Genomic DNA, 27838 nt, shown 5'->3' with positions numbered 1-27838 from the left:
AAGCCACCAGTTGTATAAGGAATTAACTCGATTGCCACAGTCAAAATCTCACATGCATGCTTTCTACAAAAATCATCAGTTTGCTTTTATTTGTATCTTCAGTGTAAAATTATTCTCGTTTTTCTGCAATATGTCATTGTCAGATGAAAATTCGCCAGATAAACTGTACAGTGAGACATAATACTACCGAATGCAGCATCCGTCTCGGCATTAATAAAGAAACTGTGATCAACCGTCATTTCTACTATCCTAACTTAAACTTGATATTTCTATTCAGGAAATTTATACAAAATTACTATTTGATACAATCTGAAATAAAGGCAAGTTAAACGTTATATTTTGTGAAATTACGTTCAAAGTGTTACTCATCTCGTGGCAGAATCGGCTACTTCCGCCTGATGGAGTCCTGTAGAAAGACTTTGTGACCACGATGGTGAAAATGAAAGTTAATTCGCCGGATTAGATTCATGCGATGCTCGTCTGAGAGTGAAACGTTGGTATGTTACTGGCCTTTGAATGGATATGTGTAGCTTTTCAGTCTCTTGGCGATTCTGAAGCTATAAAAGACGCGTGACAAAAGGCGAATCGAGCGGATGGTTGGGGTCACGCTTGCACTTGCTGTGTTAATATTTAGTACTGATAAGGTGATTTCGTGTTGTCAGAGATTTCATCGTACTTTATTGATAAAACGTCTCACTCCTGTGTTTTAATCCATGGGCGGACGTCAGGTTCCTCCAAGATTTCCACTCTTGACTTTAGCACACGAGAACATCATGTGTCTGGTGAATAATCCAAACTACTGTCATTTGAATTAGCCAAGCAAATCTCAGCCAACTGATATTAGGTTATTTCAGTCGGGTATTAGGTATCAGTTCCAGACCAGGCACTGCATGAAAGGCGCTTAAAGCACACTAACCCACCCATACTTATCTTTAATATTATTCTTTTGTGTATCTATAATACTAAAATTCTCGAGTGCGTTTTGCGTGTAACTAATCCTCTTAGACACAAAACGAGCAAAGAATTTATCACAGATTTTCTAATGACTGAAAGAAAGAATAATTACAAATAACTGCCTTAATTTTACTGCATAATGATGAAGGACTAAGTACACTATTTACACAAAACTATTTGAATTAGACTGGAAATGGATGATGATAAAATGGAGGATATATGGATTATTGGTCGATAACAAGAAAAAAATTAACTAAATTTATGTTTTCAAATCCGATCCTGTTCTTATTTGAAATGAGAAACTTTCTACTCGTGCATTGTCTGTTATTTGACTAGTTTAGTTAAACGCCTAAAAAATGAAAGTAGATATATATTCCCTAGGTATGGAATAGGTTTCACATGTTTTAAGCACCTCTAGATTTAAACATGTCCATTCTCTTAACATGCCTTTAAAAAAAAAACACTCCACATAATCACACATTAACGATTTTGTACTATGTTGAGAAATATAACTTTGGCCCTGAGTATTTAGAAAGACACTAAATTTTTAAAAGTATGTTGTTACAATAGGGTTATTATAGGAATTTTATTCGAATCGTGTGCCATGAATCCGGTCTGATTCAGTTACTGCGGGCACTATTAGAGTTTCGAATGTATTGAACTCAGTCACAAATAATTCTGCGTGTGATATAGTTTATCGAGTTCTCAACAAGGAGAAGGTCACCAGTGAGAGACTGGTGACATAAGAAAATGATGGAGAACGAGAATAAATACACGTTCTAAAAAGCACACAATAGGAATTTTATTACATAAAGCTCATCAAACGCGGTCTTGTACAAGAGTGTAAATTGTTTAGTGATTATATTTCAAAGCACAAAGAACATTATTCCAGAGCCAAATCAACTGTGTAGGGACCCTCTTGCCTCCTTCATTCGAACCCTGGTCGCAATTATTATTTCCGGGTCAGTACCCACGAATGTAGTCCCAGTCTATTTTTTAGAGCATTTTCCCTCTCTCATTTAGGTGATGACACATTATTTAGATTTAGGCATTCTTGGTGCTGATTTAAAGGAAATTGTTTATTCTTTAGAGTAAAAGCATTATGGTATAATTGTCACTATGTATTTTGGCGACAGTGCACAGTGAGTAATGGGACATTTTTGCTGGTCCGGAAGTGAAATCTCTGACATACTGCACATGGATTTGTCTGCTCTCCAGACACATTAGAATAAACTATGATTAATTAGTGCATATTTTTATTTATTACATGAACCGTTATCTGATGAGAAAGTTGCACACAGTATCCTTAGATGCAAATATGGAATTGCTCGCCGTCCAGATGGGATAGGAATTTACTTTTTCAAGTGTACTATACTGCTTCTCACAAAATTGAAAGTAGAAGATTTTAGTAACGTTTTTAGTACCAGCTCATGGGGAGATGTATTATATTGCCATTATATAAAATGTGCGCTTGAGACTATCCTAATAACTGAAAAGTCATATAGTGATTAATGTTATGTGATAGATCTTTACCTCTATTTTAAAGAAGCGTTACTGCGAATGGAATGAAAGGAGCTGCATGATTGACGAAGAATAAACTGGGTATCGGCGGAGATATTCTGCAACTGTCATACAGAAATATATTTCCATAAAGGGAGAAGGTTTCATTATTTGTATGTAGATTGTTCTGAAGTGTTTGACAAAATAGAACACTTTAAATTGTGGAAGTGTCTTGCCTAAAAAGGTATCAATGGAAAAGTTTTAAACATTTTAAGTTCTACGTACTCTAACTTGCGGTCATCTGTAAAGTGAAGGCTTAACCGATTAAGTTGAATGTCGGATGGGGTCTAGACAAGGTTGTGTTTTGAGTCCATTTTTATTTGTATTTTTTTTTTTGTTTTTGTTTTTTTTTTTTTGTTTGTTTGTTTCTTTGTTTATTAGTAATTTGTCACTGAGAGAACATTGTGGTAAAGGTATTTTTATTTCAAAAATGTCCCTGATCTTTTAGCTGATGATGCAGTTAATTGCGCCTATAGGGCAACTGCAAATATTAGAAAGCTAATGGTAATTAACATAGATACGACGAAAATAATTGCATTTTGCAATAGAGTGCGTTTAAGGATTTATGAAAGGTGTTTTTTTTAATGGGAAACAAATTGGCACAGTTTAATTTTTCAATACATATCTTTTGTTTACACCTAAATTATCCTGGACTAAATTTAAAGAAACATTATTAGATCAGATTATCAAATAGGTTATGGTAATCTTTTATTGCCAAAGGAAATTTAGAAACTTTCAATTGTGTAATTGCTTGTAAAATAGTTCATACTATGGTAAAACATATGTTATTATTTTATTTAAGAACACACGTATTCAGAATGTATGAAAAGAGCTCAAAGCCATTTCTGTAAACAATATACAGTGCATATATATCTCGCCCAATGTGAGTCATACCGTTGCCCTCGGAGAATATGGCAGACGATGTTAGCTATTACTCTTGTTGTGTTAAATATTGCTGTAAATTGTTACATATGGATAGGAACGTATTTTTTCTTGTCATAGTTATATGGCGTTCATAGAATATGAATATCGTGCTGTTTTCATTTCTCAATATTATCAAGATCTAAGAGAAAAGTATTTTGACAAACTTTGGTACAATAACCTCAGAAAAACCTTGGTATAATAATCCATCGATAGAAAAATTGTATGTTTTGTGTCAGAACAAACCCTTTTGTTATTCACCGAGTTGTACTATGCATATACCGTTTGCTGTGCCGACAAAAAGTACATGCAATACTGAATATAAACAAAATCTTTAATGGTGCGCTTAGGGTGATAGATTTTGTCTTTGTATATTTTTTTGTATTATTGTCAAGAGGCCTAGATTACCAATTAAATAATTTTGAATCTCGGATATTAGCCGCATGTGAAATAAATGCATATAAAACGGGGAAGAGGATCGTTTAGTGAAACAACACGCAGGATCAGGTCAAGTGTTGATGAGGAGGTTGGGGGTTGGTTGGTTAAAAAATTTAAAAAATGCCCCGACTTTCCTCGAAAAGATATCAAAGCAAAAGTCTCTTTGTCTATACCTCAAAGCGCGCATAATAAAACGATGGTCAAATTTCAAGTGGCAAGTGACTTTACGTTTATGTGTGTGTACGTTTTCTTTTAGCCGGGGGTGTCGGGAAACATTTAACGCCTCCCCCTATCCGCTCCTGAACAATGGTATGAGGGTCAGAGAGGAAGATGGAGAAAACGGAGTAAAAGGGAAATAAATATATGAATGTAATGAAAGCAATGCGTATCTTTCATATGACTTGATGTAAGCTGATACTTGAAGTTAAGTGTACACTCCCTGCTGAATCACAGATGCAAATATGTGTTTTTCTGAACAGGAACCAGGCTGATCATTAGTAATGCTTCAACGGAAACTGTCAATCAAGAGCGGTTGACTGCTATCGTATACAGGAATAACATTGGCAGTAAATTAAAGTCCCCAGGAGAGGACTGGGTGTAACGTCGACCTCTTATAAAGAGGGGTGGATAATTGGGTTTGGCTGCGTTATCCAGAGGATGACCTCCCTCGATATTATAGCCCGGCGGGAGTGAAAGAAGAATAGAATTTCAACAGAGAACTGAGCAAGAATACTGGGGAGAAACAAAACAATACAAGCCCCCCTTTGACAAGAAAATAACAAATTTAATCAGAACAAGTTAATTAATTCAAATTCAAGTAAGATTATGTTAGTAGAATTTAACAGGTGTGTCCAATTTGGATGTATTACATCACCATAACGAAAGGTGAAAGAGCACAATATCCACGATTGATTGCATCACCGTCATTCACTTTGACAGTATATCAACGTCTCCTATTTCATCCTTCCAAACTCTAGGTTCTGCCCCTTCATGGACTTCCTGGTCCCCTTTATTCTGATCTCGTCCTTCTTTCTTTCTTTTCCCCTACTCCTGTCTTCGGAGTGTCTCGTCCTTCTCTCCGAAAGCTGTTCCTTAAAGGACAAATTCATCCCATAATACTGTATACCCACTATTTTAGAGGTACATACAATTCACTTAAAGTTATTCAGAAGCTATGGCTATCCACACACCGTAAATTCTGACTTAATACGGTAGGACAGTGACCTCGCTTGCAATGACAAGCCTTAAATTACCACGTGACTACTAAGCATTACCGTATTAATTTGCATATGCTACTACATGTTCGATTACTATTGCATGAAATTCAAAAGAAATGTAACTCACGGCATTCCTTAACTACAAGATAATCCAAGCATTACAAAATCAGATATAATTAGATAATTATCGTTAACTCACGATGATCTGTATCGTCCTAACAGCGAAGTAATTTACTTCATATAACCATATGAAATCCTACACATGAACATTTGGATCGCATGCAATCAATTCTACCAATGAACTAATAACTGTATAATTAAAAGATAAATTCCATAACAATTATATCATCAACACTTTCAATGAAATTGAATAAAATATATTGCATCAACATATTTCCATGAAATTGAATAAAGCAAGTTGCATAACAACTCTAACATCAACACATTTCCATGAATTGAATAAACTATACATAGTATAGAAACCTAGTCATAGCAAACACATTGAATGAAACAAGCAATCACATAATATAAAATTACGTGAAACTAAAATTGCGTACTTCGTTGCTGCTTTTCTTTCAGGACTTCCGCGTCCTAGCACTAAACATGTCTTTCTTTTTACACGACGACCAACCGGTCCCTTTTCTTGTTTCATGAGGAAAGCACTAGTCTTTAGGCTTACACGGAGTCGAGACAAAGTTTCCTCTTTGGAATTTTCCAGACTAAAGAATTTACACTAGGGTCGTCACTTTAAAATCAGATTGCTCTAAAGTGTACGCCCTAATTTATTTTAACCAATCGTAGGCAAGGGTCCCATAACTTTCCCAAAGAAATAATTTCTTTCATCAGATTTAGACAGCTCAGAATCTGTGTACGGCAGAGCGTGACAATTTTCCCTTTGAAAATATCATAAATGGACATAGGTTCCTACCAAGCGGTTAGGGTTGGTAGCTCAAATGTTTACTTCTAAGAACCGTTTTAAGATACCCCGGTCAATTTCACTGGGTCAGAAATATTGTTCCTTTGAAGTTTACACTGACATGGGGGGAGATGAATGACGAATGTTCAGAGTGACCCTTCACAAAGACTTTCCTGGCTTAACTGCGATAACTTTAATTCCTAAATGCATTCAACTTTAAAATTTCTGTAATTCAAAATTCGACACTTCATACTGGGACTTAAATCCTTGGGAGTACGATCCCTAAATGAAAATGGGAGTACAATCCCTAATGAAACTGGCACTGCAAACCCGAAATGAAACTTTGACAGCAATCCCAAAATGAAACTGATTCTGCAATCCCTAAATGAAACTGATTCTGCAATCCCTAAATGAAACTGGGAATAGAATCCCTAAATGAAACTGGTACAGCAATCCCTAAATAAAACTGTTACAGGAATCCCTAAAGGAAACTGAGACAGACAGCAATCCCTGAATGAAACTGAAACTGCATCCCTAAATGAAACTGTGACATCAGTCCCTAAATGAAACTGCGTGAAACAGTCATTAATGTGTTCATATTATAGAAATTGATAAAATAAATTAAAGATTTTTCTCTTCTTTCACGTTTATAATATTTATACAAATTTGAATGACCTAGTTTTGCACCAAAATATTTTTCTCTTTCAGTACATTTGAACTTCAATATTTGTTTATCACATTCTTGTGTTTCTCGTACTTCCTTTGTTGCATCCTAGCTCTTTATTGACGAGGCATTTTAAGTAATTGTTGAATTGGATAGAAAAATGCAAGTACAATGAATAGGTGACTTGGTGCAACACCGACAAAGAGCGAACAAAACATTCTGCCGGATCTTGTTTATCCCCTACTTCAATGATACATAATCCAAACACTTAGCGTACTGTAGACACTTTAGCAAGAAAAGTAGGTTGTTACAACCGCAATTCTCGTTTTATGACCGCTAACAAACGTGACGATACGAATACACACATCATGCACGATGACCAAACAGTGTCCAGGAAAACGTGCAACATGTGCATAATGGAAACAAATAAACAAAATAAAACAACAACAACAACAACAAATATTGAACTGTGTATGAAAAGTACATGTATGCCACTCGGACCGATAACTTCAGTCTGTTGTGGTTTGAAATGGTAACGCTCCCATGGATTTTCATAATCGTATATACAAAAGTGTATGTGATCAATTTGACCCGCTTATGTCGACAGTTATTGGAACCAGTTCCAAGCCAAAGTACCCCACATTTAGCTGTAACTCCACAGGACTGGTCAGGGGTCATTTAACTTCGCATTTAATTTAGCACGATGAACATTTTCAATCCTCCTCACGGGAAAAGCCACTACACACGTGATCTATCTAAATAAAACCCATGAGCAGGAAAATAATAATTGAAAACACTTAGTCACTCTGGTCACTCTTGTCCCATCAAAATTCATGAACTACAGCAGAAACTATACATTTTTACCTGGCAAAAACAGGAACAAGGTTTCTCTGAATAGCTAAGCCATATACCAGTGTACACTCTAATGAGAAGTTACAAAAGAGAACTTTGTGACCGGCAACTGAAGTCATACACCAATTCAAAAAATTTACATATTGTATTTCAATTCAAGACTCGCGATACATAATCTCTTTTACTTTACAAAAAAAAAAGAAAAAAAAAAAAGAAAAAAACATTAACAATTCTTCAATTCTCTTCCATGACGACTACAAAGACGCTGCGACGAACGCTTGAAAGAATCCCAGACAAACACTTCTTCTTCATCTGGACGACAATTCTAATGATTTACTATCAAAATTGCCAAAGGTCTTTAAAACATTGTACAACCAGAATCTTATACTGACAATGTTTCCAATCACGTCCATAGAGGAAACTTTTAATCCTAGTTTTGCACTAAGGTACATATAAACTAACTCTTACTCATAAAAATTTAAAAAATTGGACCTTAATATCGACCATAACAACTTGGACTGTGCCTTGAAACTGGATTTTGCTTAAAATATTAACTATAATTGTGATGAGTTACCTTCAAAATTGCCCAAACATTAATTCTATTTTTATCTACAATAGAAAATACAGTTTGATTGTGCAATGAAGTGCACACAAATTAACCTTAATAGGACTACAAAATAACACTATTTTCCATGATTTCAATTCTCCCTTTGCACTATGGTGCGATAAATAACCAACATTCGTATCCAACTAGAACTATACATCAACGTTTTCCATCACGTCCGCGTGGTGAACGATTTCAATCGTCTTTTTGCGCTAAGTACAATAAGATTATCAAACATAATCAGACCATAACATGCTAAGCATATATACTAACCAAAACACAAATAACAAAATGTAACTCACGCATTCAGTAAACATAATACAAAGCACGTATACACCTTATTATTTTCAACACTAAATACTTATTTTCGGCTTATAAAACTTATTCAAAATTCTTTCTAACACAACAGAGACAGATAAGGAAATACAAACCATAATGAATTTGATCTAGGTAGAGTCGTCCTTACATCTAAAGGGGAACTACCACAACATAACATCCACTAATGAACAACACAAGGACAAAACGACATTGGCAGAGTCACTCTAAGTTACTCAACAACAAGAATAAAATGGAGAGGAAACCCTCTCTGGAACTTAATAGTCTTTAGAGAGGATAGTACTATCCTAAGTTCTAAGCAAGGGTGGATAGAAACCAGACCCACCGCCAGCCCGGGCACAAGGAAGAAAGTATAATCATCTACGCCTTTATCGGGATAATTAAAACTCTATAACTTGGCGAACAAAACAAAGAGCAACCCTGACGAAATTACACTGATATTATTATTATTATTATTATTATTATTATTATTATTTAATTAATTAATTAATTAACACCAAAACAACTAACACTAAATTGGATGACAGGGAAACCCCGCACCACATAACATTTTCGGAAAACCAGGGTGTCACTTCTTAGTAATAACTAGCTAAAGTGCTTGGACGGGGTTTAGAGGTGTCAACACAGCATATGCTATACAAAACAGTCTGATGTATCTGTACCCATAGGAGTTCTAGGGCACTTGGTCAAAGTAATTGTGATCGCTGGATAAATCTAACTAAAATATGTTTGAAAACTCTCGATTGGTCCATTGTCGATCTAATAATGCTAGACTTTAACTCACTATGAGTACTACACTGTCTGTGCTGTTTACATTCAGAACAAAATAGTATACAGATCGACCTTGTAATAGTTTCCCAAGCAAATTCTTGAGTTCAGTCAAACCCATACAATATGTATCCAAGTTTGACTAGAAAATAAAACCCCGGTCCGATGAGGAAATATAAATTATTTGAAGCAAATTATTGTTACTTTCTCTCAGATCAGCTTTTTATTTATAAAACTGCATCTGAGCTAGATTCGATTATTTAACCCTAGTCTCTTAAATATGCATGCATGGAAAGATGAAAAGGGAGCAAGGTATCATAGAAAAACAATAGATTCTTACACCGTTCTCTTTCATTCATCCGTCCGGATACACCATTTAGCTATCATAATCAGCTGTTATTTTGTCCTTGGGTCCCCGAGCGGCCTAGTGGTCTAAAGCGCTCACCGATACTGATCATTGCCATTTCACCTCTGTCTGTGTGGGTTCGATTCTCAGGTTTGGTCAATGTGGGTATGAGAGAAAGCTTGCCAGTAGCGTCTCGTGGGTCGGTGGTTCATTCTGAGCTTTTCCGGGGTTCTTCCTCCATCATTCAGTCTGGTCGCCATGTATAGCATATCTTGTGCTGAAAATGGCGTTAAGCCCTTCAAGAACAACAAGAAGTTTGTCTTTTTCTACCTTAAGTATCATTGAAAGTCTAGTGTTGTCGGGTAGACTGTTATATTGACTTTTCTTTCCAATTGAATGGACCTGACAGTTTATGCTATTCTACATCTTCCGACTATGTTAATTGCCAAAGGTTGCCAACAAATGCAAGATTTATCTGTTTTTTTTAAAACTTACGTACAGGCTAGGGACATAAACGATTCCTTCAAGTTTACATGCATCTACCGCACATGCTGCATTTTAAAATTTTCCACCCGTCTTACGCCATTTTCATTCACTATACTTCATATTTTCGCAAGAACTGTTGAAACTGATCCCAGAATCAACTTTTGTGTCGCTCGACTGGAATTTAACATTTGTGTTAATTCCAAAATTAGCACTTCCCTGTCCCCCAGGAAAGACACACAATCATAAAATACTCGTATCTGTTAAATAAAATAATAAAAGTACGCTCTGGCGTCCTCACATGGTGACTTCTAACACAGAGCAAGACAATGAATGTAACTTCACACTTTGTACTGTGATCGGAGGTGATATTTTACTATTCACATCGCTTTCAGAATTTTTATTTATTCTGGGGAAGAAAAGGGGTTATAGAGTATTGGAAGCTTAATGGTATGCTTGGCACCTGTATATACATATATAAGGAAAAGAGTCATACTGTAAGCAATTAACAAAAGAAAAAAGCAAGGCTATGTTCTTCTGCAGACATACTTTTACCTTTTGCTGCACTTAAATTGTATTTGTTTCACGGGGAATGTCTTCGGCATTTATTATTTAATTTAGAGTATAAGTTTTTTTTAAATGATAAACTCTGAAATCAACAACTAAGGATCCGCAACAGGACATAAATTGTATTTTTTTGTACTTACAGAATAATATCGACATGAATCCTGATTACATGTGTAAATTGTTGTTGTTTTTTTTTTTTGGCTGGGGGAGAAATTTTCTTCCCGGAAGCGTCTGAAAAAATGCAAACATATGTGCCTGAATTAATCGAAATTCCAAAGTTTATAATGTTAATCGTGTCGTATAAGATCGAGAAAGATGCCGTTGTCATAGAATTTGAAGGGAAAAGAATGACTTTCATAAAATAATTTTAAGAATTAAGGCGATTTCTCTCTACGGAGTACTATAAGTTTTAAGTTATCAATTTTACTCATTCTGAATTATTGTCTCTCAAGCTATCTGCTTCATATCTGAATTTACAGCAGAGAATAAAAACTGCACGAGAGTATCTTTACTAATGTAATAAACAAAACCACATCGGCAGGAGTTAATCTTTAATGTAGTTTGATCTACGTACAGTCACGAGATGGAATCAGAACTAATCTTCAGCCAGTGTTCTGCTTTCTATCACTGAATACGTGTTATACAACACATTGAAATATTTCGGCCATAAAAAGTAGTGGGTAGCTACACCAGTTGTTCTGACAGAGATAGTACATTTCTTTAGGCTACGCTTGCGCACTGTAAAATTAAAAGATTATAAGTAAACATGTTAATTGTTTTCGGGTCAAAATATTGTTTGGCCACAATGCGGTGTTGTTGTAGTAGCGAGGCAAAGCATCTTACTGCTTAACCTATATGTTCTATGCTTAGATTATGAAATTTCATTTAAAAACACTGTGCATAACTAAGACAGAAATGTAAAGGAATGTTACCGATATTTTTATATTTTATTCATGCAACTCCACTTAGTAGTAATATTTTCGGACAAAAGATAGTCATTAGCTTAATATACCGAATTTAAATGTTTTTGTGATATTGCGAGAATAACACCGATTCCCACGAAAAGGATCTTCGTACGAATGAATTGGTTGTAACTCGGAATTGTTACCCAACCACTGCGCTTATTTAGTCTTGTCTATCTCTGTGTCTACCTGTCGATCATTCTCTATCTGCTTGTAAGATGAAGTGTATATTACCAACAAGAGCCTGTTAATTGCTTTAAAAATATAGTCACTATAACTTTCTATGACTGAATATACAGTTTTCAAACGACACTTGTGAACAAGCGACTATTTTAGTTCCCGCACAATATACCGCGTATTGAGAGACACACGGATATGGATATACGTACAGTTGATACTATATGAAACGCTGGCTAATATCCAGCAAGAGTACCGTGAAAGATATAATTTACGTCCGCCCTATGTTTTGGTCTCACTGGATAGTTTCGTATTTTGACACCCTAATTTTTATTTTTAAGGTAGAAGGCATGAACCTAATTATCACAAGCCTAGCATTTATAAATTCACACAGAAGCTAAACGTGTAATGTGGTTGAGATTTACTTTGAGTTAGGCTTGTAAATGGGTGACTGTCTGTCACAATTAGACCAGCACTGGAGATCAAATGCGTAACTCGGGCTGCAAATGAACAGCCGACTTGGCTTAGGTATTTACGTATGTCTGCTACAGAGGTAAATATCTAAAAATCGAGATAGTTGATGGGTGATGAAAAGTATGCTAATTTTTTATAGTACTAGTGAACTTTATGCACGCATACGGAACATACTGATTCTTTTAGCTGCCTTGTCACAGGACAATATTCAAAATAGCTCTTTGCTGTCCAAAATGAATGTAGCATTTAGGGGTTGGTGGCAGTGTTGGTTCAGTATAAAAGCCACCAGTTGCATTATGAATTAACCTGATTGCCGCATCAAAATCTCACATGTATGCTTTCAACAAAAATCATTAGTTTGTTTTTATTCGTATCTTCAGTGCAAAATTATTCTCATTTTTCTGCAATAGGACATTGTCGAATGAAAATTCACCAGATAAACTGTATAGTGAGACCTTTTGATGTTACGTACTACAAAAATTACTCCCCTTTCTGACAAGTGTACCCCTTATCCTCATTTGGTACCTTACATATAAAAAGTTTATAAAATTGTCATGAAAGTCTCCATAATTGAGGCTAATAGAGTATTTAAAGTATTACAAGTTCAAATGCTCATGCAGCATGCATTTGTTAAATGTTTTTCATTGAATTTAGAATGACGAACTGAAAGTCAAGAGTAATTCACGTCGTTATCGCGTATCAAAATTGTGTTTTTGTTGGAATCTATAACGAAAATCAATAATTAAACAATCGTAACTCACACTCCAGCGCTGCATTACAGGTCACCGAGGGTATGAAATTAAATACATGCATGCATACATACATACATACATACATACATACATACATACATACATACATACATACATACAATTGAAGTGTTAGTGTTGCATTAAAACCATCACGCTTGCTATATAATGGAAGATAAAGAATAATTAAACATGGCTTTGTGTGAAAGTTAAATACAGATCGACCACGAACTGACTCAATTCAGGAAATTAAATGCAAATTGTAATTGCAAAATGTTACATGAAAATATAAATATGTACAAATAAATGTATGTCATTATCTATAATGACGTTTTATACGAATGTTTAAATCAAACGGTTAGTATGGTCCAAAATGTAAATATACTCTATGCGTACGAGAGTAATGCAGACTATGCGCTCAACATTTGATCAGATTAAAGGGGTAAAAGTTTTTAATGACTTTAGCGAGATCCAGTTCTTTGTCCAAATAATATATTACATGACCTCTAAATCTCAACTTATCAACTAGCATATTTATCGGTGGGGCACCATAAGTTTAGTGTGACGTCATCTCTTTAAACAAAATATATTCGTGGCTTATTCTTGTCGGTGATTGGCACGATTTGTATCCGCTTATACCATTAACTTTGATTAAAATAGCGAACTTTTATCATATATTCCTGCAATTTTGTTCGAGAACCAAATATGTATTGCTTAAGACATGTTGGCATGTATTCCCAAGATTTTCTAAGATTAATTTTGAGACGTTCTCTCATTTTAGAATTGTAAATAAATCTTAAGAGTAAGACACGAGTAAATCAAATGTTTTCACCTACTGGAGTCAAACCAGTGCTGCTTCTCTGCTAAAATGATGGATATCAATAGTTATTGCCAAAGCCAGAACACTACTTCAGATGTACTCCTCCTTACATGTGAACAATGTGACATTGTGTCATGCACTCTGTAACTGAGATGCCCCGGAATATTTGATTTAAACAATATCTAACAATTTATTATTCTGTAGCATGGACAATATATGAAATTTTATACTCAAGATTGAAGACGAAATCTCTTATGAACGGCTTATCGTAGAGATTTACAACAATTTTAGCGTCAAAATAGCACATTGTTTTGCCGGTAGAGAACGTTTTCTTATAAACGGTCGCCATATATCACCACTGCTGTAGTAGTCGAATTCTATGCAAGCTCGTGGTCCTTTGTTAGAAATGTTTATTTTATCTGTAACACGAACGTTGAATGTGGTGAAATAAGGAGATAACAAACACTGCTACATAACGAACTAATAGTGTTTATTCTCGTGATCACTCTTCACTTCCGCTGAGATAAGGACCTTTACCACCTACAAAGAGTGTTGCTCGAGTCATGTGTCTTACCCTATTTAAAATGGAGCAAACAACGTCAGTCACCGTTTCGGATGAAATGTCCAGCCATTCCAAAAGTTCAGTAACATTTTAGACTGTAGTCATGGTAATCTATTATACAACTCCAACAGTCTGACATTCCGTCAAGATAATTCCAAATTTGTTATTGTCTTTTTTTCATCCATTAAGGCGTTATATGATAATCTATTTCACTACTGATTTCTCTGGACCAGCAGATGGATTATCTGTCATGATTCTGATCGTCCTTCCAGCCGTATACATGAACTGTAATTTTGCTTTGAAAACCAACATAGTTAGACTTTGCATACATTAATATCGGCACTCGTTGATACTTTTCTCTGATTATTCATTCATATTTTCCTCTAATTTCGCAGCTGAAGTTGATACATTTATCAATTTTCTCGTTGGGCCAATACAACTATCAAAGAGGCATACTCTGCAAGCAGTTGATGCGTATTCTCACTTTAAGATGCACGTTTTTCTTTAAATGCCTAAATCTTCCTCGGGAAACAGGAATTTTCACTTTTTCTATTACCTCCGTGTAACACCAGCAATCAATTTATCTTCTGGCCAAGAGTATTTTAGACTTAACTGTATTTCTGTTTATTTATTCAAAGTTTCGCGGACATACATTTTGAAACAATTAGTGAATATACTCGCAGACATGTCGTGTCCAACTACAAAAAAAATCACCCTGACTTGCCGTCGTATATTGCGAATACTCCTTCCATACTGAATAAACCTAGATCTGCGGGCATATTATGCGATAATAGATTTTGGTCTGTGCAGTTTGCAATTTGAGGTATAATCGATTGCATACGGTTGATAAAGAAAGAGCAGTCAGCTTTAGTATAGATGTTCATTACTTTTAATGGTTTCTACGCTTTCTGACGGACTGATATCAAGGCTGTAGAGCTGAAGAAAATAGACACAATTTATGTCACAAAAATTAAACATTCCCAAGAGTCTCCGTTACCGTAAGTTTCGCGTAATTGGCAGGATATGAGTAAACACCTGATAGTTCCTGCCAATATTCATTTGCGTAAGAAAATATTTTCTAATGTATAAACATTTTATGCAATTTAAAGACTTGCTACATTTAATTAGACAAAATAAATCTTGACATTTTACTAAATCAAACATTTGATTTGAGTTTTAAGTTTAAAGTTAATATAGTTTTCAATTTTAGTCAAATTTGTGGTAAAAGGAAGCATTATGTAATTTATTATATATAATTATGTAATTTATTTGATAGAATTATGTAATTTGTCATGTAGAATTATGTAATTTATTATGTAGAATTATGTAATTACTAGGCTAGATATAATCCGCTTAAGTTTCTTAAATAGCCGTAAGTAATGAGAAAAGGAGATGCCAAGCAGATAGTTTGATATTTTGGATCAACAATCAGGAACATAAATCGATTCCCCAAAGTGTTAATTCCGTTCTTTTTTTCTTTTTTTTTTCTTTCATTTCTATTTTGATAATACTGTTAATCTTTTATTATTGGACAAAGTTCGTTTTCTTATTTTTGCAGGAAACTTATAGAAATAGAAAAATAATTGCAAAATGAACTGATCTGAAAAGCATTAGAAAGAAAATAGCTATAGAAACTGATTTATAATTTAAGTTTTCATCCGAAGTACATTACTATCAGTTCATACGAACAGTGTGCAACCCACTCCTTTTTGCCTGTGTTCTGTCTAAAAATCAGTTCATACGAACAGTGTGCAACTCACTCCTTTTTGCCTGTGTTCTGTCTAAAAATCAGTTCATACGAACAGTGTGCAACCCACTCCTTTTTGCCTGTGTTCTGTCTAAAAATCAGTTCTAACTGAGGTCATGTTGCCTACAAAGAGTGCAAATATTCTCGGAATTTATGTATTTAACTAAAGAAGAGAAGGAGTTTATTAAATGTTTGAAGGTCTCTACGACGAAAAGGTCGACAAGTAAAGATGAGATTAATTATATTAGTTTGACGTATATTTCTTTATATCAGTAATGCAATAAAGTTTCTCTAAGTGAACTCCCAGCATATACAGTTTGTTAAGTACAGGAATGATGTGGTTACAGTGATAGTCTGGCAATAAATAATGGAAATCACTGTGGATTTGCACTCCAGTATTTTGAAAACTGATCACTTCCAGTTAGGCATTATGAGATTACAGGCTACATGCAATATTTGCACACTAACGTAACTTAAGAGCTTGACAACAAGCACAACTACACTCCATCGAAACTGAAGTGGTCAATTTTATGTTTTGCAATAACAAATTTTAACACATTTCCTTCTTACGAAATATTTTACTTACTATAAGTTACAACCAAGACATATATTAGATTCGCCTTGACAAGTCATGAAAATACAAAAAAAAAAAAATATTCGGGCAAAGTGTTTGGAACTATTTATGTCCTCTGAGTTGCGTATTTTTTTTTTTTTTTCATTTTTACAGAATTTTTGCAGGGAAATATTCTTTTTTTTTCAAAGCTGGTTGTTTTCACTCTTTCTTTTCTTACTGTTTATTCGAACCTAAACACGTAATATAAGATCAGATCCATATTCTTTAAAACAAAGAAAGAAATAATATTGGCACTTCGAAATGAACACCTACAGGCACGTTGACGGGGTATTTTGGTACCTTTGATTGCTAATTAGTGTGACTTAGTTAAACATACTTCACTGATGTCAATATATATTGCAGATGTTTGAAAAATCAATCGTTTATAAGAAAGTAATTTTATTTGTATTCAGCATGACAAATATACAATAAATGGCCTGAAATAGCTTGCTGTTATTTATAGTCTCAGGCCAATAAAGACAAAAAATATACTTGATTGCAGTTTCTACTCTTCATAAAGTTAAATATTTATTTAAAAAACCCATATATAATAAAAGTTTTATTCAAAACAATTCAATTTCAAATTTTGAAATAAATGATATCAAAATCAAGTATCTAAGATGATTCAAACTTCTTAATTTTTAGAATGTACCTGACCAGCAGAGTTTTACAAGTGTTCCACAGCAATGGCATTTACCCAGGGTCGTTAAAATACAACCCATGCCAATAGACCATGCAGATGTTGTCAATATTCCAGTTTATAAAAAGAAATCCAAGGTAATAAAATGACAATGGAGCAAAAATTATACACACAAAATTTTCTGTATTGCATGCAGTATTTGGACTAAAATAAGCTATATATTTCGAGCATGTGCATACATTAATATATAATTGTGTTCAAAATTGCCACATGCACAAAAATAATATCATTATTTTAAAACAGCTTGGTGTATTTATATATGAAATATTGTTATAATTAACGTATCACGTACAACGCAGATGTGGGTTTTTTTCAATGTTGGTTGTTTCTTTTGGAACATGTACTATACCCATCCCCGTGAATCCGTGCAGGTTAACAACATTGTGCATTGCATATGCCCCACGCACAAAGGTATCCCATTTTTCTGATATATTTTCAGTTATTTTCTACGTAGTCTTTCAAATTCCTTGCAATGTCATAGAAAGTAATCAAGCGTGATCTTTTATTTGTGAGCAAATGTGGTGGATAGCATCGCGTAACTACGCTGTGAATTCGATGTCTATTTTTAGATTAGTCAACTATAATTAATGTGCCAAGTTTGATTGACAGGTCGGAACTACCCACTAGATCCTTACCTGATCAAACCCTAGTCATATTTCGCCTTTGTTGATTTACCCATGAAACGTACATATTTGATTTTAAAAAATACTGACTGTTCAGAATTTTAAAAAATACTGCATGTTCACAATTACGTAACATGTCGCTTTTTTAACCATGAGCTGTACACGTGATGCTGAATTTTCAATTGTCATTCTGCATTTGATTTGTGAATATACTTGAAAGCGCCGATGCTAAGTAGTGCAAATAATATCTAGGAGTGCTTGTTTTAAAACCCACGTGTTGAAATGCCAAAACCAATATGAGCCATGACAATAAATACATGTAAGAGTGTTTTCCTTTAGGAAGTTTCTGATCTTATCTTACAATGCTGCGGTTCAGGCAGCATGATCCTTGTACCGATCAAGTTTCAGTTTCATAATTTCTCTTACATTATAACAAAGGAACAGGTAACATAAATAGTTGACTTTAGACTAGGTAATTATAGTGGATGTATTTAGATTCGATTCTTTTAAGAAAAAGATTTAAACGTTTAACTTTGATTTATTCAAAGTTAGGGACACAGGTTCATGTATGTAGGAGAAAGTCACAATTGACATGCGCATTTAAGCTGAGGCTTTACATAGAACTCAACCATAAAGTACATGCTTAAAACTATGTTATGACCTGTGTCATCTCCAACAAATGTCCTTTGTCACCTTTTAAAAAAAGAAATAATATTGTCAATATACAATTTCCTTCTACTCAAAGAAATTGTATGATCATCTTTGCAGATGCCAAGTTTGCACCATTTGTCAGTTGGATAGGGACAAGAGTCTAAAAGAATACAAAATTCAACAAGAGACCTAACAGACAAGAAGAGAGAACATTGTCATACAGTTTAGAGAAGCATAATTTGATTTGTCCTTTACTGAGTATCAAACCATGGTTCTCAGTGCACATATCAAGGCGCCTATATGCCTACGCACCAGTACTCATAACCTCCCCACAAAATGATGAATATACGCATTTGTGCGTAGCAGACACACTCGCCTCTAAATACGAGTAAATCAGGATTACTGTGACAGAAATCAAGGCATGTACAGGTTATTACAGTAAGTTACAAATATACGCCAAACAATATATCTGGATTATACACGATAATAAAGAGTTCGATTTCACTTAGAAAGAATATCATTAAACAAATTAGAAAATTGTAATTATTCCCTAATTGACGGGTCCGCCAGTTACGGACCTCAACGCCTTTCCTTTAAGATCCAGCTAAGCGCACATCATCAGAAAAGGATGAAACTTGATCGTGAATACAGGCAGTAGTGAGTAGCCGACACATGTGGCGACCAGGCAATTACCCTCCTCTAACTACACAATCACTATAGGGTCTACACACACACACACACACACACACACACACACACAGAAATTCCTATCGATATTAAATAGATTCTCCTTGTGTCGCGTTCTTTTACCTCTTGGTTTAAATTGTAATTTGCGTTGGTTAAGAGATAGTAAGAGGAATAAAGAAATGTTTATACATTTACACTTACACATCCAACATTTTATATATATCATTTAGATTTGAATGTACCGGTATTTTGATCATTTTATTTTGGAGAACAATTCGCAAAATCACGCAGACATTCAAAGAACAGAATTATGTAGAGATAAACTGTAATTAGAATAGAGATGCCATGTTAAGAACATTACAGCTGAGATTTGTTAAGAAGATAACAACATGATATTGTAATGTAACTTTATTTATTGGGATAGAATTCAGTTCTGGCTGGGGTTTTTTAAACATTTTTAACATAAAAATCTTTATAGAGGCAATGTATCTATTGTTGACCTAATTCCTGACCTTGATTCAGAACCAGTGATAGTTTGTAGTAAACAATGTTTTTTTTAGTTCTTTCTCAGAGTAAGATTCATAAATTGGAATCGATGCCATGCTTGGAGTACGCGACAAATAACATGTATCAGTTAGGTTTTTCCAGACGATTGACCCACATCCGGGCATCGGTTTTGCGTTGTAGCTAGATTTATTATTGATGTTTTGAGAAAGAACAATGATTAGTGCCTTAACACTTGAGAAGTTAAAGTATTTTATGTCGTGACCAGTTTTGGACTAATGGTTTTGTTTAATTTATTTTATTTGGATTTCAAGTTTGCTCTAAATTAATTCATGGACATGGACAGTTATCGAAATTTCCACAGAATTCAAACACTCGAATATATTTTTTTGTGATACAACAAAGAACTATTGACACATCAGTACGACGCTAACCCGCTATCCACACCATACGTCATCGCCTTCCATTTTGGATTTCTACTATATATATATACATATATATATATATATATATATATATATATATATATATATATATATATATATATATATATATATATATATATATATATATATATATATATATATATATATATATATATATATATATATATATATATATATATATATATATATATATATATATATATATATATATAAAGACATGTAACGTCGGCCTCTTAGTAAGAGTGGTGGTTATTTGGATTTGGCTGGCGTTATCTAGAGAATGACATCCCTCGATATTATAGCCCGGCGGGAGTGAAAAAAGAATAGAATTTCAACAGAGAACTGAGCGAGAATACTGGGAAGAAATAAAGCAATACGAGCCCCCTCTGACAAGAAAATAACAAATTTAATTAGAACAAATTAATAACGGCAATTCCAATTCAAGTTAGATTATATCAATATAATTTAACAGGTGTGTCTAATTTTAATTTATTCATCATCATAACGAGAGGTGAAAAGAGCGCAATGTACACGACCGATTTGCATCACCTTCCTGTCTGGACCGTATATTAACGTCTCCTAGTTCATCCTTCCTAAGCTCTATGCTTTTTCCCTTCATGGACTTCCTGGTCCTTTTATTCTGATCTCGTCCTTCTTTTCCTCGGACTTCTGTCTCCAGACTGTCCCGTCTCTCTCTCAGAAAGGTGTTCCTTAAAGGACAAAATTACCCCATAATTCTGTATACCCCACTCTCTTGAGGTACATACAATTCACTTACGTTGCTCAGAGCATGTTGGCTCCACATACTGCGTAAATTTTGACTTGGTACGGTAGGACATTGACCTCGCTTTGACCTCCAGCGACAGGTCTTAAATTACCACGGGACCGTCTATCGAATATTACCGTATTCTTTTACATGCTACTACATGTTCGATTACTATTGCATGAAATTCACAAATTGTAACTCACATCAATCTTTAACCTACAAGATTATTCAAACATTACAAAATCAGATATAATTATGTAATTATCGTTAACTCACGATGATCTGTATCGCCTTAACAAACAAAGAAAGTTATTTCTTATGCCCTATGAAATCCTACACATATGAACATTTGGATCGCATGCAATCAATTCTGCCAATGAACTAATAACTGTATAATTAAAAATGTAAATTCCAAAACAAGTCTAGCATCAACATTTTCCATGAAATTGAATAAAATAAATTACATAACAACTCTAGCATTAACACATTTCCACGAATTGAATAAACAATACATAATATGGAAACCTAGTCATAGCAAACACTTTTACATAAAACAAACAATCAAATAATAGAATATTACGTGAAACTAAAATTGCGTACCATATTGCTGTTCTTTTTCAGAACTTGTGCGTCCTAGCATTAAAACCTGTCTTACTTTTTACAAGACAGCTACCTGTTCCCTTTCTTGTTTAACGAGGAAAGTACTATTCTCTTTAGGCCTCCGCGGAGTCGACTACACTTTCTCCTTCATGAAATTTTCAAATTGAAGAATTTCGACTAAGGTCGTCACTTTCAAGTCTGATTGCTCTGAAGTGTACACCTTAATTTAGTCTGCCCAGTCGTAGGCAGCGGTCCCTAATTCTGCCCAAAGAAATAATTCATTTCATCAGGTTTAGACAGCTCGGAGTCTGTGAACGACGGTACGTAATAATATCCCTTTGAAAAAAAAATTATAAGTGGACATAGATTCCTACCAAGCGAATAGGGTTGGTAGCCCTACTTTGTACTTTCTAAGGACCGTATTAAGATACCCCGGTCAATTTCACTGAGTTGGAATGCTGCCCCTTTGAAGTTTACACTGACATGGGAGAAGATGAACGAAGAAATGTCGAAGTGACCATTCACAAGCACTTTTCTGGCTTAAATGCGATAAAATTGTAATGCTCAATGTATTCAACTTTAAGGTTATATACATATATATATATATATATATATATATATATATATATATATATATATATATATATATATATATATATATATATATATATATATATATATATATATATATATATATATATATATATATATATATATATACCAAAACGAAGTTCGGTTAATATCAAGAATAAGCTGGATTAATACCCGGTCGTACAAATGGCAATACTCAGCTGGATGAATTCAAAGACTCGGCTGTATTAATGTCAAGACAAAGTCGTTTTAATACCAAGACCGTGTTGGATTAATACCAAGACTCGGCCTTACTAATACCAAGACTCAGCTGGATAAATTCAAAGACTCGGCTGTATTGATACCAAGTCTCAGAAGTATTAATGCCACAGCCAGGGGTTTAAAAACCGAAACTCAGTCGCATTAATACTAAGACTCAGCCCGTATTAATACCAAGTCACTCTAAGGGTTGTTTATATTATCATTGCATATGTACCATCAGTACCTTTCGCATATGTAAAGTTGAATTTCCTGACATTACAAAGTGGAGATATTTTCTTCCGCGAAGAGATGGGTGACAGTAGTATTAACGTCCTATATCTGTAACTCTCGGGATAGAATATATTTGGTTCTGTCGACTTTCTTGATGACTGGTTAGAACAACATGAAAGTATGTGCAGCACAATCCTGGCTAAATCATAACAAATTAAAAGTTAAGTACAAAAAACGTAAAATTGAAACATTGCGAACACACTTGAGGAGGTAAATAATTCAGAGAAACGAAAATATGTACTCATTTAAGATAAGACCCAAGGATCTTAACATTTTGTCAAAAATATACATGATACAAACGCTTAAATCTCCGGAAAGAGAAACCCTTTAAACTAATATATAAATTTTGTTTTACAAGATATAATATTTTAAGATTCCTGAGTTCTTTAAAAAGATATAAAAGGAAACAAAATATTAAAACGCCAAGGTTCTTAAAACTATAAGATCGATCTTTTTTTACATAAACAGTATTATATTTCAATTCAACGATTTTTCTGGTGGAACGTCTTCAGAAAGTTGTTTGATTGAGTTACTATGAACATTCTCTCTCTCATGTTGGAAGTCACTAAGCTCAACAATAATGTACACCGTTTTCAGCTGGCACTGGCAAGGAACACACTCTGGTCCAAAAGTATGTTTATAAAAGCATGAAAAGCATGGTACTCAAACATTTGTATAAATCAGATATAACTCAATCAATTGGCTTTTTGTCTCGCTTTAAAGGAAACAACAAATAAATGGATTAGATAAATGTACGGCTGCAGTCGATATTCTGATTTGAACATCTATCATTTCCAAGCAAAACGTTTCTAATGGTTTTTGTTCTTTCTACATTTTATACAGTAACGTGGTTAAGAACTACAATATTGATAATAATTAAATATGTCAAAATCAAGGCCTCCTAAGATTTTCGAGACATGTCCATTTTGCGGTTTTTCACGATCATTACTTCAGACACATTTGTCGGGCAAAGTCACAAATTGCATTACAAAAGCGAATGTCCATTAATGTATGGCATTTGCTACATTGGGTAAACACTGATCCGATTTTTCATTTAGATGTTCTTTCTGGATAGGTATTGAATATTGGTAAATCTTTCTTCTAAATCAGAGAAATTCGAGCAATATAGAAACTGTATTTTTGGCATAGCATCGTGTGTGCGTGCGTGCGTGTGTTTGTGTGTGTGTGTGTGTGTGTGTGTGTGTGTGTGTGTGTTATCACTCGTTTCCGTGGTGATAAAAAATTCCACATCTCAGTGTGTAAAAAAAAGCAAGTTTAGTAAAACCAGCGCTTTTGGTTCAGTTATTATGTCTTTTATAGTTTTTATTCTCTAATTGGTAGCAGGGTTTTAATCCTTTTATTCATAATTACGTTGGATTAATGCCGTATATTTTCATTTCAAGGATCGTTCGCCTGTTAAAGATCTGACCAAAATTCCATTACCGTCAGTAATGACCGGCTCTTCTAGATCGAGAGAAGGATCATTTCATTCTATCATAATCATGTTTGCTACAATGCACCGATGTATTTCAGATAGATTTTGACCAATAACTGATGAAGAATGAAAATGGCAGCAAACGTTGATTATCGATGCACAGTAAAATTATTTGACTAGATTTTTTGTGCAGTCTGCCATAATGGTCCACCGTCCTCACCAGTTGATATATTATCGCATAAGTACTTACGGTTTCGATCCCACTGCTGGCCTATAGATTATTACCAGGTCTGATTGCATTTTCTTGGCGAGTGTGAACATTTGATATAACTGATTTTGCTTGAATATATTCCTATTTATAATGGTTATTGTATTATATTTGGTTGGCATGTCCGGTTCATATTTCTTTCAAGTGCCTTGAATTTTCTTATTTATATAATTATAAAAGTACGTCCATAACTTGTGCTACACCTGTAATTTATAGATCTACCTATTAAACAAAGGAAATATATCAAACTATACTTTTAGCAATTACTTAACGGAGCTTCCAGAATTTAATTGCGCGGATTGTATAAAGAATTATTACAGAAGTGCTAAGATTTACCAATTAATAATTTCACTCTGACATCATCACTGGCATTCAACCAATCACTATCAAACACCGCTATCTGACTCATTCAAGTATGTAACTATCTCTGTTTTTATCCTTTAAGACCTTTGTATTTGACAGCGAAGAAGATCCTTTCAGCCTGCTGGTTATGCTTTAAAACTAAATATTTATAACATATAACATGTTGAAATGTATTCTCAAGATTTCCCCAGATTCATTTTGAGCAATTCTTTGATGACGAAAATATTTTCTTTGTAAGCCAAGATGAATAATAAGAACTGAGTAAGCCAAAAGTTTTCACCCACTGGACGCCCCCGTCTGTAAAAATTATCAACTCAGCTTACTGAAGGGACGGTCTTTCTGAACATGCCAAAGAATATACACAAAACAATATGAAAGATGAAAGTGGGCTATACATAATTTTGCGACCTCTCAGAAAGATCGAATAAAAAATAAAACACTTCAACTTTTATAAGATAATATTAGCTTAAAAACGCAATCAAGTTTTCAGACACCATTACTCCTTCATACACTACAGCAGTGTGCCTTCTTTATTTATGAACTTTCTTAACAAACTACTTAAGGACACATTTATTTGCAATCATAAAGACAACATCTGTGTTTTCAGAGTTTTGGTGTTTGATACTTTATAAAGCTATTATGCTATTATGTGTTCTTTGTAGATATATAACGTCAATCAAAAACTCCTTTAAAAAGAGTACTGGTTTACTCGCTTATAAGACGAACCCAACTACAAACTGCAAACATCCAGATATGCCATCGCTTAAAGCGTCGACAGGTCTGGGTCTGTGCAGTTTGTTTGGAGTAAACAAACAGTTTACTTTAGAAAATATAACTCAAGTCGAAGAATACAAAGAGTTCCACTGGCAAATGTATTATCTAGGTCTCAGACTACTGTTGGTGTGTGTATGTATATGTGATTTCTACGATGTCTGCAGTGTGGCAGTGTATAGTGATGACTAGCAAAGAAGAGGAGAGAGAGAGAGTTTTGTGTGTGCGTGCGTGCGTGCGTGCTCGTGTGTGTGTGTGTGTGAGATTCGGATTTTTAACGTGGCTTTAAAAAAATTTCGCTACGATGTCTGCAGTGTGACAGTTTATAGTGATGTCTAGCACTGGGGCATCACGCCACAGACATGTAGCACGATGTCTCACCAGTCACATTATCCTGACACCAGGTCAACTAGTAATAAAATAACCTCTTAAAGATGAGCTTCTAGCAAGTTATCTGTTGGTACTATTTGTTTAACCCGCGACCTCCCGCATCCGAGGCGGACGTTCTAACCACTACTCCATCGTAACTTGAAAACGTTAAGACCAAGTGTAAAATGAATAATAAACTTCTTAAGTTCCAGACTCTTTGAAAACCGATTACTTATATTTAGGCATTATGGGATTGTGGGATTTCCTTGTAAGAAATTGATGAGATTCACCACGATTCGATAATACCTCGACTGCTTCTGCTAAACAAAACTATGCCTTGGATGTGTGTCGGCACAGTCATTTAAATTATGTTCGCCGGAAATTTCTTGGCAAAATAGAAATCCCATCTATTCGTACCACCTCGGCTATTTCTACATTTGGATTGGCTATAGGATTAAAAATGGGGTTACGAACGAAAAAATAATTTGAACATTTGGAACTTCTCTGTTAATCATTGTCTCGCAAATAGACGAAATAGTCCGAATGACAGTTATCGATATACACTGGAGGTATGATACATAGCTTAGGATTGATCCCGAAGTTGCGAATTCATCACGAACTTGCTAAATCCACCCCACTCCCCGCGACTCCTCACCGAAATTGTAGATTTGATAACAGAGGTATACTATGTCTCGAATAAACAGTAACATAAGAAAGTTCGAATCCCGACGAAGAATCCAAGATGGAAGACGATGACGTATGCTGCAATTTGTAGTGTTGAAGTCTACATTTCCTTGTAGAAACAAGAATTATCACTCCGGTTTTGGAAATTCAAATAAGTTTCTTAAAAGAACTGTCTTTGATTAAGAATCTCGCATGAGTACATGTATTTTCCAGAAAAATAACAGAACTAAACCTTTTAAATCCAAGTAATTTGAAATATCTCTAAACAGCACAACATACAACTTCTAGTGTAAGAAAAAGCCCAGCTGCAACTGAGAATAATTCTCCAAAACATGGGTGATATCGTATTCTAAACGTAAACAAGGGTCACGTGATTATCTTCTAGAAGCTTATAGAAACTACGTACCTATGTATGTACCTAAACCTAATTCATTGTGTGTATGTATGTATGTATGTATGTATGTATGTATGTATGCATGCATGCATGTACGCACGCACGCACGTACCCACGCACGCACACACACACACACACACACACACACACACACACACACACACACACACACATACATACATACATACATACATAGAAGGGGGCCCCGAGTGGTCTAAAGCGCTCTCCGTTACGGATCACTGCCATCTCACCTCTGTCTGCGTAGGTTCGAGTCTCGGATTCGACCAAGTGAGAAAGCTTGCCAGTAGCTTCTCGAGGGTCGGTGGTTCTTTCCGGGGTATTCTCGGGTTCTTCCTCCACCATTAATACTGGCCGCCATGTATAGCCTATCGTGTGCTGAAAAATGGCGTTAATCCCTACAACAGCAACAACAACAACAACATACATAGAATGAATTAGGTTTTCTAAAATAAGGCACAATTCTTAATTTTTTTCTAGACATAATGCTAATCACAAAGCATTCCAAGAAATGACTTAAACTGAATGCCGTCCGAATTTGAAAGACCAGAGCAAATCGTTATATTTACGAGCATACGAGCTTAAATTTGTAACCAAATTATTTCTCCAAGCGACTGATCATTGCTACCCTCTCAAACCCAGCCAAAATTTATCCCGCGACCTCGTTTGATGATCTTAATATTTTCACAAATCTTCTAGATCAGATC

General features: G+C 34.7%; 1 long non-coding RNA gene across 1 annotated transcript; it reads right to left on the bottom strand.

The window, feature by feature from the left end:
- Positions 1-4636: 4636 nt before the first annotated feature.
- On the bottom strand, positions 4637-8677 carry LOC149801916 (uncharacterized). Its single transcript, XR_016420488.1, has 2 exons — positions 8558-8677; positions 4637-4964 (listed from the first exon to the last, which is right to left on the bottom strand). It is a non-coding gene; the product is annotated as an uncharacterized LOC149801916 (long non-coding RNA).
- Positions 8678-27838: the final 19161 nt, after the last annotated feature.

The sequence above is a fragment of the Sinohyriopsis cumingii genome, chromosome 4 (assembly GCF_028554795.1).
Source record: "Sinohyriopsis cumingii isolate HCF-2022 chromosome 4, ASM2855479v2, whole genome shotgun sequence".
Lineage (NCBI taxonomy): Eukaryota > Metazoa > Mollusca > Bivalvia > Unionida > Unionidae > Sinohyriopsis > Sinohyriopsis cumingii.
This window is presented reverse-complemented; position numbering and strand designations above follow the sequence as displayed.